This window comes from Sceloporus occidentalis, unplaced genomic scaffold (assembly GCF_023333645.1).
Source record: "Sceloporus occidentalis isolate IW3139 unplaced genomic scaffold, rSceOcc1.0.p SCAF_8, whole genome shotgun sequence".
Taxonomy (NCBI): domain Eukaryota; kingdom Metazoa; phylum Chordata; class Lepidosauria; order Squamata; family Phrynosomatidae; genus Sceloporus; species Sceloporus occidentalis.
In genome coordinates this window covers 39159320-39176049 of record NW_028316988.1, presented here as the reverse complement: position 1 = coordinate 39176049, position 16730 = coordinate 39159320, and positions in this window count along the sequence as shown.

Here is a 16730-nt window from a genome sequence, read left to right as displayed (position 1 = left end):
CTAGTTCTCTCTGGTACTCCTTTTGTTCAGTTTGTTTATTGCCAAAATATTATTATAGAATAAATGTAGGTGTCTTGGGGGGCAGAAATGGGGAAGGAACAGTATTTTGCAGAGAATTGGGGGGTTTAAATCAGGCTTGAAGCACTTTCAATCACCAAGCACCGTATTTGAACCATGGGCCACATTTTCCCCAACCCTATCCTATGTATTCCTATCGATTCTCTGGGCAGCCATGGAGCACAGGTTAAAAACACTGGGATATAAATATAACACATCATTTTTGTTTTGTTATTCAGTTGTGCATTGTTTCAAAGATATAGTCGCGTGGGTCTGTGGAATCAATATGCAGAGAGATCTTGTAGCACCTTTGAGACTCACTGAAAGAAAAGTTGGCAGCATGAGCTTTCCTAGAATTCAGTCTACTTCCTCAGATGCATTTGGTTATGCATTATGTTAAAGCAGAACAAATAAAATTGAGAACCCTGAGTGACATATGTAGCTTGGGTTCACATTAACCCTTCAAATTTGAACTCCTGGAAGCATTTAACAGGGGACTTGAGGGTGAGTTGTTGTTGTTGTTGTTGTTGTTCATTGGTTTGTTTAGCTTAGCAAGTAACCCTGCTTCATAAATATCTGCTATAACATTGACAAACAGAAGAACTTGACCAAAGTTCTCTGCTGCTGCTGCTGCTTTGATGGCAGAAACCCTTGAGTTTTGTACATGTAGCCGGAGGAATTTTAGCCTGTTGCCCTTTCTCCGTCCGTTTTTTTATTTTTATATATTTCTGGTTGTTGTGGTTGTTGTTCAGCTTCCTCTCTTGTGTACAACCAAGCAAGGCCATTCCTTTCATAAAAGCTGGTGCTTGCCTTGTTGCCTTTGCTTGGCATTTCCACATGGGATGTGGAAAGAACCCTGGATGGCATGTGTGCCAAGCATTCTTGCTGAAGACAATTTGCAGTCTCCACTGCCAATGGCCAAATTTGAAGAGGGCTGGAAAAATATTCAAGAGCCTTTAGGATTTGTTGAACAGTTTTTTAAAAAGTCAAAGGCTTTTGCAGGCAGAACTAGTATTGGTTGTTCTTATTTCTATCCTGGAACAATATTGCCTCCAAGTGGTCGACTATTAGATATGCAAACAATGCAAGTAAAGCCCAGTCAAGGAATTTTATGGAAATTGCTTCCATGTAATGAACACACAAATAGTCTGCCTGCAGGAATCCCATCTGCTCGTTCTTCTTACCTTTTTTTATGCTGCGCAGTAGCAGTAATGGAAACAATTCCAGAGAGTTAAAGAACATCTCCCTGCTTTTTCCCACTGAGTTTTCTCCTTTACTACTTGCTTTCCCTATGCATCCCTTCCTAGTCACTTTCTACATGACCATCACCTGTCAGACACACGTCACATGTCAACCACATCAGATCCAAAATTTACATAATCTCTCAGGACCAAATATCTTGCCTGGAGAGGCCTTTCCTTGAACACTCCACTTCTCAACCAGTATCGGTTTCTTTGGCATTCCACTATAGCTGCATTCCCTAGCCTTGTTGCTGCAGCATGTTGCATCTGTTTGGAGAGGTTTTCAGTAAAATGAGGGCAAAGGTGCTTTTTGCTTTTATTTTGTGTCATCAGTTCAGGCAGAGATAGGAGTTTGGAAAATATGGCTGACCTCTTGTTAGTGTAAGGTGTAAGTATGCCTGCCTAGTCCAATTTGATGCCTGCATAGCTCACATCTTGTGAGCCAGTGTGGTGTCATGGTTTCAGCTTTGGACTAGGACACTGGGAGACCAGGGTTCAAATCCTAGCTTGGCCAGAGAAATCCACTGGGTGACCTTGGGTGAGTCACAGTCTCTCAGCCTTAGATGATGGCAATGGAAAACCTCCTCTGTACACGTCTTGCCAAGAAAACCCAGTGATAGGTTCACTTTAGGGTCACCGTAAGTCAGAAATGACTTTGAAGGCACACAATAGCAACAACAACTCCCTTCTTTGGTGGTTGTGGAAGTCAGAATTCTCTACCAACCACAGAAGTGGCAGATCTCTCCCGTTACAGCTATTTACTGGCTGGGGAAAAGTAGGGATCTTCTCGGGCTTGCAGAAGAACCCCCAGGAGGTCCTGGAGGATGTCTATTATCGCCTCGAGTCCCTGTATTGGGAGAAAGATGGGAGATAGTAGTAGTAGTAATAATGTCATCATTGGGTGTCCACATGTAGAAACATCACTGGATGTTGCTTGGGTCCTCTGCCTGCTTTCCATGGGCATGTAAATGTTCATGGGCAGCAGGGGCTGTACCAGCTTAAAATATGAGGATGGGAGAGAAGATGGCACATAGTTCCACCTGGACATGGACATTGGAGTGTAGGAATAGGATTGAGTTTGGAATCCTAAACTGGGGCATTTTTAGCTTGCTACAACCTTTTGGTATAGTTCTATTCAGTACGTACTGAGTCACTTTCAGGCCTCATCGTGCTGCTTTTTTTGGAGGAACATCATCTTCTTAGGTTTCCTCCACACAAAGAGGGGTTGTTGTTTTTAAACTCGAGGAGAAAATGTGCATTTTTCACACAGTCTCTTCACATCTTCCTCTCGTACGAAAGTGAGGCCATTTGAGCTGCATATGAATGGTAGTTAAGTAACTTAGTTGTTCATTTTAAACATTTCTATGTTTTTATTGTTGTGTGCCTTTCAACTTACTTCCGACTTATTGCAACCCTAAGGCAGTGATTTTCTTGGCAAGATTCTTCGGAGGAGGTTTGCCATTGACATCATCTGAAGCTCAGAGAGCATGACTTGCCCAAAATCTTGGGTTTCCATGGCTGAGTGGGGATTCGAATCCTGTTCGCCAGAGTCCTAGTTAGTCCAATGCTCAAACCACTATACCAGGTTGGCTTTCTCTTTGTCATCCTTCAGGGAAGAAACCCTCACAAAGAGCATGCCAGCTAAAACATACAATTGCTTTGAGATGCTAACTGTATTAGCATGTGCCCCTTTTCCCTTGCCAGAGGTGTTGGACTACAAATTTCATCATCCCCAGCAATCATGGCCTTTCACCATGCTGGCTTGAAGGTGAGAGAAGTTGTATTCCACATCTAGCAGGCACCAGATTGGGCACAGGTAACTTACAAGGTGAGTGCCTCTGTGAGTGCTATATCTTCCAGGTGATGTTTACTTTGCTTCAGATAAAACGCCTTGTGACTAAACCCAACAAGGAGCCTTGAAAGGTTAGTTTGCTGTGGCACATGTGAGCATTCCTGAGAAGCAGCCTAGCCTGCCAAACTTCAGAGATCTACTTCAAATGTCACTTAGTCCTCTGAAGAAGGAGGCTCTTGTCTTGAGTCCTGGGTAATGAAATGCATGGTTCGATAAACCAGCTCAGGGACTTTCAGCCTTTAACGCTCTTGTTTTTTACTATGGCTTCCAGCCCCCAGTCATTGGGGATGCTAACTGGGGCTTCTGGGAGCTGAAGTCCAAAACATTTGGAAGACCAAAAAGTAAGAGCCACTGAACCACCTTGTTTTTAAAAAGTGGGCATATGGCGAACACATACCTGGACAGAACTGGAGCCTTGCCAGAACAGCGTACCTGTGGCTGCATTTGTGGTTTTGGGGGCTGGATGCTAGAAGTTTCTCACAGCTCCAGTAACCTTTCAGGAGAGTCAGGAATTGGTCTCTGTCTTATTTCCCATCCCTTCTCATAGCATAGTTTTTCTGTTGGATGGTTATATAGCCCTTGGAGTTAATCACACTGGGGCTAATTTCAGCATTAAAGAGAGATTAAAGTGCAATTAAAGCATCCTGCAAATAAAGTGAAAATGGCGAGTAATTGCACGAATGTTTATCCCACTCAATTGTGCAAATAAAGTGATATCGGAAATGCATTGTCGCTGAAATCCCGAAGTAAAAAGATGAGTCTTAATGCTTCTTTGTGACCACTTTAATGGCAGGTTTTGTGCAATGTTGTGTGAAATCGTTTCGCGTAATCACGCACTCTGCCTCATTCTGGAAATTTATGGGAGGCCTGGATGATGACATTACTAGGCCTCTTGAGGTTTCCTACTGCTTCCATCTTTTTTTTCCCCCTTGTCAGAGAACATTTACTAGCAAGTGGAAGGAAAAGCTATCATAGCTGCACAGTGTTTTTTAAACTAGTAGGGCTAGAGGCTTTCTATAAAAATTACGTTGGGGGAATGCAGCTCCAAGAAACAGGAATGTTGGGAATTGTGGTCCAGAAAAGTACTTTTCCACAATCTTTACCCAGAAGCTTCCGTAGAATCCTTCATCTACTTGCAGGACATCCTTAATCTGGAAGCATCCGGTGTTTGCTGGAACAGACTGAATCAGTTGCTCTTGTGAATAAAAATTGTGGTTCTTGATACTGTGTGAGTGGCTAGAAAGAACTGGCATGCAATCTTTAAACCATGCTCCAGAGTATCTGCCTTATCTCAACCATTTTTAAGACACGTCCTTACTGGTTTCTTGCCACAGTGCAAGGGTTGAAAGTGCAGACCATCCCCTTGACTCTAGCTTTATCTTTTATTTTGATCACTGAATGGAAACTTTGTTGTGACATTCTGAAAGTTCTGTTTCTAATTATTCTGCCTGTCTTTTTTTTTTATGCTCCTGACTATCAGATATATTTGTGGGTGCTGATGTTTCCAAAGTTACATATTCTGTCCTCGTTCTCTTCTGCCATCTCCACTGATGACCTGATATCATACCATAAAAGAATTACAATGTCCTGTGGCCCGTGTTTCAAAGTGCAATTTGATTCCAGATAGAAAAAATAGAACTTTTACAGCCAAGTCAATATAATCAGGCAAAGGCCTTCTACCAGACTTTCAATTTCCATAAAACCGGCTCTCCAAGAGCATGCCATTTCGGAAACAGAAGCCTTAATGATAAGCAAAAGAACAACAAATTTGCACTTTGGGCTAAGTGGCTGTAAATACCAAGAGAGTCTCAAAAGGTTTGATCCATTGATTTTCTTTTAAAATGGTTTTCATCATGCAAAGCATTTCCCCGGTGCCTCTTTTCGTAGCTGTAACATTCACTGAGGCTCTGTAGCAGCAACCCATGATCTGTGTCATGACTGCACAAAACGGGATGGCCAATCTTTAATTAAGCATAATGTTAATTTCTTTAAAGGGGGCACTGTTTTTGTTTTGTTTTTAAACCAAACACTGTACTAATTACAAAAAGCTTAACATGCATAAAACCAATAACTGGACAGCCTCTGATCCCAGGCTTGGCTAAAAAGTAGCTACTGTATATACTCATGTATAAGTCTAACTCAAAAAATTGACCCAAAAAAACCTGAGTCGACTTATCCACCGGTCAATATAAGTACTGTACTTTAATTCATAAAAAGGGAACCATCCCCTGGTGAAAGGCAAAAGTGTAATTTGTCCTGAAAGCAATGACCGCCCCCCCCCCCCCGGCTCTCTCATCCATCCAGCCTTTAGTGGATAGAATTTTGTTAAGTTCTTTGGCATCATTTTCCTTTGCCTCATCCTATAGATATTGTCACATGGCCCTAATTTTTACCCTCGACTTATACATGGGTCATATCAAAATCTATAATTTTAGGCCCAAATCTGCCCTCGACTTATACATGAAATCAATTTATAGTTGAGTATATATGGTACTTTTTAGCCTGGCATTCCCAAGGAAAGAGGAAAGTAATCTTTGGGGAAAGTACTCCCAAGGAAGAGGAAGCATATTCCCAATATTAGCACCAACTTGTTTAAAATTTCCTAATGCAAATTTTGTGTTTCCTATCCCAGGGGGGAAATCATGCCCCATTCAGACCTCTGGGACAAACTTTGCTGTTTCTTATAACTAAGAAATCCTTGGGGTGGAATGGGAGACCACTAACGGATAGGTTCTATTTCTTTATTATTAAAATATTTCAGAGAAAGGAGCTGGCAAAACCACCCCTGAGTATCCCTTGCCTTAGAAATTGGGTGTGCAGATTTAAGCAAGTGCATTGTGGCAACCCTAGTCTACCATCTTCCCATCTGGGCCAGTGGCATATTCCTGCCATCTAAGTGCTCTTTTCCTTCCCCCGTGATGCACCTCAATTGCACTCTTCCATTTACATGACAACTGAGCAAAGTGCTCTTTTATAACATGTCCCTCCCTAACATGTGAATAGCAGCAGTGAAGATTGTGCTTGAAGAGTGGGAGAGGGAGAGAGAGGGAATGAAATAGGGCAGAGCAAAGGGCAAACTACCCACAGACAAACTGTGTTTCTCACAAGGGTCTGAATCTTGCTGGCTGGTCCCAACTACACCCATTGAGTCAAATGTTGAATGTTGAGTCAACACACAGGTATATGTGGGAGTGACCCTATCCGCTTAGGATTAGATATACAGAGAAAAGGGAAGTCATATGTAGTCAGACACATGCTCTGGACTTCAAGAAAGCTGCTTTCAGTATGCTTAGGGAATACTGGGTGAGATCCCATGGTCAGACATGCTCAAAGGGAAAGGAGTTCATGATGCATGGGAATTTCTTGAAGATGTGATATGCTCTGAATATGTCATTCAGTTAAAAAAACACACCAAGTCTAATAACTGATACACACACAAAAAAGGTTCATGCAAAGAGACTTTTAGTCTGTTTGCCTGATATTCCATCCCTTTGCCTTGAGAACCAGACAAGAGGGTCTAGGTCCTAGGAACCTTCATCCCAGTTCATGAGGGGCTTGGCAGTAAAACCTTGCTGTCAAAAATTAAATGGTGACCACAGCTCAGTCTTATTCATGGGGTCATTCATGCTCATTTTTTCCACTTCCTTCAACTGGGAACTAGCTACTTTTACATCTCACTGAATAGTACCCAGAAGGCACTTTTATATGGCAAAATCTTGGGTCATAGAATCATAGAGTTGGAAGTGACTCCAAGGGCCATCCAGTCCAACCCACTGCCATGCAAGAATTCACAAAGCACTCCTCAACAGTTGACTTACCCATCCTTTGTTTATAAACTTCCAAAGAAGGAGACTCTTTGGAGATTTCTGAGGGAGTGTGTTTCACTGTCAAATAGCTCTTACAGTTAGGAAGTTCTCCTGATATTGAGGTGGAATCTCTTTTCCTGTACCTTGAATCCATTGCTCCATGTCTAAGACTCTGGAGAAGCAGAAGATAAGCTTGCTCCATCCTCAATATGATAACCCTTCAAATGTTTAAAGATGGCTATCATGTCTTAACCTCCTCTTCCCTGGCTAAACATACTCAGCTCCCTAAGCCCTTACACATAGGAGATGGTTTCCAGACCTTTCAAAAATTCTTTTCAAATCAAGCGCAGGTGTCTTAGGCTGTTAAAACTAGATAATGCAAGAGGAGGTGAATGGTGGAAGGAGGTCATGTTTTATTTTAATCAGGGCTTGGAGAGATTACTCTTTAGAACCAAAGCTCCTAGACTCCTTTGGATAGCAATGGCCAAGGGCAATTGTTGGCTGAAGGATTTGGGGGTTGCAGTCCAAAAAGGCCATTTTTCCAAACTCTGGTTTTGTTAGAAATAAAACACTTGCATAGAAGAATTCTGTTCTGCTGCCCAATATGAGCAACTTCAGCAAAATGACTTTCACACCAAGGGTGAGGGGGAATAATTTTGCATTGAGCAATCCACCCTCCCTGCCCCTTAGAATAGTTTTACAACTTGCCACTAGCATTTATTTAAAGACTTCTTATCAGATTGTGCTCAGTTTAGGACCAGTTGGTTCCACTCTCAAACCTGATTAAATGCAACCTCCTCTTTGCAAAGTATGCACTGAGAGAATTTTTGGACTCAGGGACTTCTTATGAGCAATGAGCTACAATGAGCACAGATGCTCCCTTCTTGCTAAGCATCACTCCCTTAGAAACTCTTGCCTGCTTGAGCCCAGGGCCTAATACATGTCCTTTTTTTCCAGAGAGATAGCTGTGTTAGTCTGGAAGATCAATATATAAAGGGATCTTGAGACTAGGCGAGCAAAAGTCTGGCCAAGAAAGTCCCGTTTAGCCACATCTCTTCCATTCCAAAATTCCCACCACCGTTCATAGGGTCATCCACCCACCCTGCCCTTAGACAACATATTCTTTCCTACCTTTCTCCTTCAATGATTATAGTTAAAACTGAGCCTGCCACCTCATCATCATACCCACAATTTTTGCATTTCTATGGCTAGTCATACAATCTGATGTTAAAGGTCCTTCCTGGACACCAGTTCACTCCATGCATCTGAGGAAGTAGACCAAGTCTGCGAAAGTTTATGCTACAACTTCTTTTGTGTTGTTAATCCGAAAGATTGGTCAATGCCCTCTTTGTTTTGGACTACAGCTCCCAGAGTTTCCTACCTTGGGCAGCACCTTTTGGATCTCATAAATGGGTGACACATTATTAGCTATTCACTTTGTCATTCTGGTATTTTTATTGCAAGGGAGAGGTACCTGTGGGATTATCTGCCTAGCGTGCCAACGTAATGGGGCACTGTGCACCTTGACTTGAGTGAGTCAAGAGCACAGTCCGCACCTCCGACAGCCCTCTTTTGTGCTCCTCTTTATTAGTCCCCTTTCTTTACCGCCTCCTTTCCTCCTAGTGCTAACACAACTTTGAAATAATAATACCTAGTTTAGGAATTGGAAGATTTCTAGACAAAGATGCTCATGACTGAAACGTGAGAATCTCAGAGGAGAATTCTCAAACCAACTTGTTTCTCTTCTTCTTCATTTCCTTAGCCATCTCTCTATCTGTGGCCCTATATGAAAGGAGAGCAGGTATGGCCTTCCTGATATTTTTAGCTTAAAAAATCCAACAACCCTAGCCAGTATAGCTACGAATTACAAGAGTTGCAGTCCTAGCAAGATAAGATGCTTAGGGCTCAACATAAATAGCAAAATACCCAAGTCAGAATCATCCAGGTCATAGGATTCCAATTTCTATGTGTAAGTTGGGAAAGCTGGGCAGTGGAGAAACAAGGAGAAAACCAACTCATTTGAAAGGTGGTGCTAGAGGAGAAGTCTACCATGAATTGTCCAAAAGTAATAAATGAATCTGTTTGTCTTCAATGGCCAGAATATTCTGGGCTGCTGTTGGAATATTCTGGCCCCAGCGCTGCCCTGGATTCCTCCCATTATGTCCACATTTTGTAGTGCTGCAGGACAACTGTCTACCTGTTTCTCTACTGTGCCACCATGAGCCACTATTGTAAGTTGCTCCTCTGAGGTTAGAAAGAGGCACACAATGGCCTGTCACAGACTGTCAAAATAAAGCTGCTTTGGGTCTCTTAGGACCCATGCATCATTTAAATAGCATACCTCCAAAGAGACCCGAAGCAGCTTTATTTTGGCAGTCTGTAACAGGCCAATACTGATCATAATGCTGGGTTGTGATAGACGAAGTGACTTGTGCCAGCAGTGGTGGTGCCAAGTGACACAGCAAGACCCATCTGGTATCACTATGGAGAGCTCCAGTGTTTCCTGAAAAATCCAGAGCAAAAGGTTAATTGATTCTGAGCTGCTCCTAGAAGCCAAAGTACTAATCTGAAGCTACCATACTTTGGAGACACCATGAAACAACCCAGGGTGACCAGATGTCCTAACTGCAAAAGAGGACAGGGCACCTAAAATGTAGAAAAGAAAAATGTAGGACATTACACAATAAAAGCTAAAAACACTCCTATATTTTAAGCCAGTTTAAGGCAGGGAAAGGGCAGATTCAGTGCAGAACTGGCCTTATGGCATGAAGACAGTCTGCATTTTAATTAGGAAATCATGAAGGCAGGTTGCAGTGAGGGTTGGGAAAACCACTTCATTTGGCCCATATAGACATGCCCTGAGACAAAATTAATCCTGCAAAGGAGGACGAGGCACCGAAAAATGTAGAAAAGAAAAATGTAGGCCATTACACAATAAAAGCTAAAAATACTCCTATAAATATAAATCCGTGCTTCTTAGTTATGCTCGAAATGGAGGATATTTTGGAATTCCTCCTGGACAGAAGGCTGAAATGGAGGACATGTCCTGGAAAAGAAGGATGTCTGGTCAACCTGATAGCAAATAACAACAACAGCAACAGAAAGTCCTTCAATATCTGGAGGGACCCAACTTTACATAGGCGTTATCCTTGTTTTCAACGTCTGTGTAAGTGATATAAAAGGGAGGGGAACCATCCAGTTTTGCACACCCAGATGATACAGGCAAATGTTAAAAATTGGACATTTTAATTATAATGCAACCCTAGAATCTCTCCCCCCCCCCCCCTTAATGCAGGACTGACTTTGCATCCCATGTTTGGGTTTGTTTGGAGGAGGGATTGCATGTTGTACATAATCCAAGGGGGACAAGTATAGGCATGCCCCCTGGTCCATTACTTGATGCTTCTGAGCTGGCCAATGGACTGTGTCATCTCTTTAATCATATGGAAAGTTCAGACCTCCATTCTTGTGCAATCGACTCCCGAAAGGGGGAAGAGAAAGGAGGGAAATAAACCCTTCTGATTCACCCCCAGCAAACGGAAACACCACCAGACTTGAGTAAAGACCCTGATGAATCAATACGCCCTGTTTTTTCCATCTGGACATGTCTGGACACATATTTGCTAGGAATAAATCACATAAATTTTAGGTTGCAAAGGGATCTTGTAGCACCATTGAGCAAAAGTCTTGCCATGAACTTTCCCATACTCTAATTGCATCCCACCAGTGGTTTTTGGACTGCAAATCACAGCATTTCCCACCATTGGTTAACCCAGGTTAGACTACTGAGGGCTCATTCCCACTTACATTTAAACCAGTGTGTGATTCGCCTTTGCCCAGTGTTGGTAAATCAATTCCAAAAGGTCTGTCGTTTCCACTAAGAAAGCAGATCTTTTCATTATCCCCTTGTAATCACTTTTTTTTTTTTGCATGATTGTTGCCCCCACTAGTTTGCACCGCTTCAAAATGCATGTCAATCATCTGTGTGTCATCGGTGATGTAAGCGGCAGCCTGGCTTGAGAAATATATTTAAAATAAATTGATAGAGGATTCAATTGATTGATTTTGCAGCTACTTGCAATCAGTGAGGCAAGTGCTTGCAAAACCAATGAATCAAATCTTCTATCATTTTTTAAACTGATAGAAGATTCAATTCATTGGTTTTGCAACCACGTGCCTCACTAATAGCAAATTAGTGCCCATAGGTCACACCACAAGCACAAAGGCAGCGCTGAGAGGTGGGGGGAAATAGCGGATCTACCAAAAACTGAGGAGAGGTGGTAAAGATCCCTCTGCCATTAGTCCCTCTCCTCCAAAATGATGCAATCCAGATCCATTGCTAGACAGCGGGCAGAGAAGAGAAGGAATGGAAAAGCAAAGATAGGAAGGGGGGAATGCAAAGGCCGCTTAAGCACACTGAGACATTAGCAGGTTCTGAATACTGATTCAAATGTCTTCATGTCATCAGTCTGAGCTGCCAAGGCCCCATTGCTAGGAAGACTTATAAGCAGGATAGAAAAGGAGTGGCTTGACCAATGCTGTTTTCCAGTGCATTTTCTGGGTTGACTAGGCTATGTCCACATTGCAGAAAGAATCCAGTTTGACTCCGCTTTAACTACCATGGCTCAATGCTATGGAGTACTGGGAATTGTAGTTTTGTGAAACATTTAGCCTTCTTTGTCACAGAGCTCTGGTGCTACGACAAACTATAATTCCTGTAACTCCATCGCATTGAGCCATGGCAGTTAAAGCAGTGTCAAAACGGATTATTTCTACACTGTGGATGCACCCTAAGGGTCTATTCCCCCAAATATGAAAAGTGCCTTCAAAATTTCATAGGGGAAAACCTGGACCACCATCTCAGTGACTTGGGAGCCACCTGCACCTTATTTCTTACTGAAAGCGAGGGTCAAACCATTAATTCCAATGTTAACACAGCCCTTTTCTTCTAGCTGACCATCTGAATTGGCTTGAAGGACAGCCTCCTTATCTAGAATCCATGACCCTCTTCCTCTCCAAAGGAAAATTACACACTCAAGTCTTTATTTAACCTCTTGAAATGTCAAACAAATCTAGTGCAAACTCTTTCAGGCAGGCCTGTTTGAGAAACGTTCCCTCCCGTTTGGTTGGTTTCAAGGAGAGAAATCCTTGTCCGGAGATAGAGAGATTGATAGGTGTGTCCAGGATACGAAAATCCATGGATGTTCAAGTCCCATTAAATACAATGAATAACAACATGGTGACTCTTATATAAACTGGCAAGATCAAGCTTTGCTCTTTGGAATTTATATACATATATATTAATATTTTCAAGCCATGGATGCTTGAGTCCATGGAGGAAGAATCTGTGGATAGTGGAAATTGATTGTATGTATGTGTGTATATGTAATTCTTGTTATTAATTTTCAAAAAGCCCCATAAGATAACATATCTATAAAAAGATATTTTCTCAAAATACATAAAATATTTGTACACAGTAAACTAAGGCTAATAATACAACATTTGTATTGAACAGTTTTCCAATGCAAAATATTTTAAAAGCTACTATCTTTTTGGCAATGTAATTCATGCCACTTTTTTTTCCTTGGGCAGCACCTGCCCATCCACATTTCATAGCTTTTGAAATCATGGCTTTAGGCCAGCCATGTTGCTCTTACACATCACCTGGAAGTATAATTATACTAATTTTACAGGATGGTAGGTTGCCTTGTAGATGGTTGTCTAAGTCACCCAAGGTTATTGGAGAGTGATGCCAAGAGTCCAGTCGCAGCACCTGAACTAGCAAGTGGAAACTGGAAATTCACTATCAAGAGGCCAGTGGAGTAGTAAAAGGAAAGATATTATGACTTCAGCAGGGTAATAAACAGATCATAAGAGTTTTGCTCTGGTGCCACAACAAACTACAGTCCCCAGAATTCAATAGCCTTGAGCCACGGCAGTTAAAGTAGTGTCAAACCAGATTATTTCTGCATTGCAGATGCAGACCTAGTTGTCTAGGAAAACGGATGGTTGGCCTTCATTACTATACCAGCAAGGGTAGCCATGTATCCTATTATACAGAGGTTGTTGTTGTTGTTGTTGTGTGCCTTGCTACCCTTGCTGGCCCATCTCTTAGACTGAGAGAGTGTGACTTGCCCTTTTCAAGTGGTTCCACAACTGAGTAGGGATCTAAACCCTGGTCTCTTCTAGTCCTGCTCTCAAGCCATTGCACCACGCTGACCCTTATTTTACAGAGAACAAACAGTCCTTAACTTAAAACTCCAGTTGAGCATTCAGAAATACAAAGATATAGCTGTGTTAGTTGGTGGAATCAGTATGTAAGAGATCTTGTAGCACCTTTGAGATGAACTGAAAGAAAGAAGTTGGCAGCATGAGCTTTCCTAGACTTCAGTCTACTTCCTCCGATGCATTCTGAGGAAGTAGACTGAAGTCAATGAAAGCTCATGCTGCCAACTGCTTTCTTTCGGTTAGGGGCTGTGCACACCAGCCATAAAGACTGGCCTGGGGGCAGAGTAGGGGTTGTGGTGTGATGTTGTGCGCTGCTCCACATGACGCATGTCATCACGGTGCTCCTCTGACGCTGTGTCCACATGATGCAACGCCAAGAGTGCCTTAAATGGCGCCGTGGCTATCATGCCCTTTCCAGGGTGGAAAAAAGAGCTTGGTCAATGGATGTATGAAACAAGCTATGATTAATAGTAATAGTAATAATAGTACAGTGGACCCTGTGTACGGTTGGGCTGGCAATCTGCAGATTTGACCACTTTTACACACTCCATATTGTTCAGTGCTGGTATATGATCAACACAACTTTGCAACTTCTGGTTTCTCGAAAGAGATCGACTGGCTGGTGTTGGTCTGTCTGATCCTTTTTGTTTTCCCTTCTGGAAATTAGATTGCTGCAAAATGTCTATAAAGTTTCAGTGTGACCAGGCAGGAAAGGATGGGTGGCTTGCTTGCTTTTTTCTCCATTAAATAGGGTTTTGGCTGTTAACTGATTGTGACAGAAAGGTCTAACTGGCTGCATCGACAGCATAGAAATCATGCAGTTGGGCACCATTTTAAGTGCTGTAGCTCTATCCTATGGAATCCTGGGATTTGTAGTTGTACAAGGCCTTTTAGCCATCTCTGCCAAAGAGGGCTGGTGCCTCACAAAACTACAAATCCCAGGGGTCATGTTGATGGCAGTTAAAGTGGTGTCAAATTGCATTATATCTACAGTGTAGATGCACCCTTGGGAGACCGGGGAAACTGATGATAGGAATAATCTTAATCATAGTATAATAGAATCAAAGAGTTGGAAGAGATCGCAAGGGCCATCAAGTTCAATCCCATTCTGCCATGCAGGAAATCTCAATCAAAGCATCCCTGACAGATGGCCATCCAGCCTCTGTTTGAAAATCTCTAAGGAAGGAGACTCCACTACACTCCGAGGAAGGAGTGTGTTCCACTGTCAAACAGCCCTTATTGTCAGGAAGTTCCTCCTAATGTTGAGGTGGAATCTCTTTTCCTGTAGCTTGCATCCATTTGCTGGGTCCTGTTCTCTGGAGCAGCAGAAAACAAGCTTGCTCGGGGAGATCTTGGGGTCCGGACCCCCCCCCCTTCCATTAGAAATATGAATGGTGTGTGCTGCTGTGCCGCCGCACCCAAGCCCCATTATAATGGTGGCACTTAGTCTGGACTCCCCCCTTCCTAAAATCCTGGCTACGTCCCTGCTCCCTCAAGATGACATCCCTTCAAATATTTAAACAGGGCTATCATATCTCCTCTTAACCTTCTCTTCTCCAGGCTAAACATCCCCAGCTCCCTAAGGCATTCTTCATAGGGCATGGTTTCCAGACCCTTCAACATTTCAGTTGCCCTCCTTTGGACACGCTTGTTTCTCAATGACCTTTTTGAATTGTGTTGCCCAGAACTGGACACAATATTCCAGGTGGGGCCTGACCAGAGCAGAATAGAATGGCACTATTACTTCTCTTGATATTAGACACTATACTTCTATTGATGCAGCCTAAAATAGCATTGGCCTTTTTAGCTGCCGCATCACACTGTTCACTCATGTTCAACTTATGGTCTACTTGGACTCCTAGATCCCTTTCACACGTAATTTCATTCAGCCAGGTGTCCCCCATAATCCTATATCTGTGCATTTCATTTTTCTGCCCTAAGTGCAGTACCTTACATTTCTCCCTGTTGAAATTCATTTTGTTAGTTTATTACTTAAGACCCTGGCAAAGTCCCATTTATTTTTGTCATAAAAGACAGAGTGCACTGTCCAGCTTTGGTAAGTGTATTATTTTCCTTTTTTCCTCATGAAGAAAAGTTCCCCGCAGAAGGAAATAAAGAGGATGTGTTTCCATGGCATGCCGCCAGCCCACATCTCTGCCTGCAAAATGTGGCCTGTGTCCGTTTTTTCACGCTCAGAGTGTTTTGAAAGGGAGAACCAAGCGGAGTTTCCCCATTCATCACTCACCCTCTTGCCAAAGTTAGGGATGACAATGGGGTTACTTCAGTGCAGCTCAAGGGGGATTTCTTTAAAACGTTTTAAAAAGCCAGGCCTCTGGAAGGCAGCATTGTTGACCCCCAGAACACTGGGTTTGTGTTTGCTATCCACCAGTAAATAGTGTTTTGTGCCAAACTCAATGTTATCTCTTGGAAACATCCCTCCCCAGTTTTTCCAGAGCATTGGAGCCCACTTTCCAGCTTTGCTTCTCCTTTGAAGACGCAGATTCTCTGGTCTCAGTGGCTGAAATGCTGGTGGAAGAGCCATCTCTTTATAGCTGCAAGGCTTAAGTAGCGTCTCACAATCGCAAAAACCACAAGATTGTATAGCTCTGGAATCCTGATATCGGCAGCATTGTCGTTTCGCTGGCAGCCGGAGTTCGTGTGGTTGCGTTTTGTCAAGATTTATTCGGAGAGGGTTTTATTTTATTTATATACTGATTTATTTATTTAGTTTTAATTTCCATGCTGCCTTTCGCCCGGGACACCAGCCCTAAGGCTGCCAGATGGAAAGCCACATGGAATAAGCATCCTATGGGTGTTTAATACTTCAGGCCTGGGGTATAAATAACAGTTTTATTAATAATAATAATAATAATAATAATAATATAAAAATTAAATATGTATATATGCACACACACATACTCATATATATTTAAAACACCCTGCATTGTCCCCCTTGAATGTCCTCCCTTTTGAGGCACTTGTCCTCCTTGGCAGTCAGGGCATAGGGTCCCCTTGGGAGGGAGACCAGGAAGGTCCAAGGTGGGCTGGGAATAATCATCATCATAGCAGTTATTTATATGCCGCCCAATCACTGCGAATCCGGGCAGCTTACAGCAGAGGGCATAATAACAATAACTACATCCCCCAGCATCCCCTCTGTCCAACTGGAACTGATGGGCTTTGCAATCCCTCAGCCTTGGCCTTTCAAGGGCAGGCTGAAGGTGCGGCCTCCTCCGCGGATGGTGGCAGCAGGTGCCTCTCCCTTCTAAAGGGGAGGAGCGCGGGCGTGGCTTGCCCTTAAGCCCCGCCCTTGTCCATATGGCTATCTAATGTGGGCGTGGCTTGCCCTTAAACCCCGCCTCTCATTCCTCTCCTTTCTAACTGGAGGGGTAGCTGAGAGGGCGTGGCTTGCCCTTAAACCCCGCCCCTCGCCCCTCTTTCTCTTTCTAATAATAATATGTTTTACTTATATGTCCCGCCTCTTCCAAGGATCGAAGTGGGATCACATCTTTAAATTAATGCAATGCAAATAATACAATCTTTCTA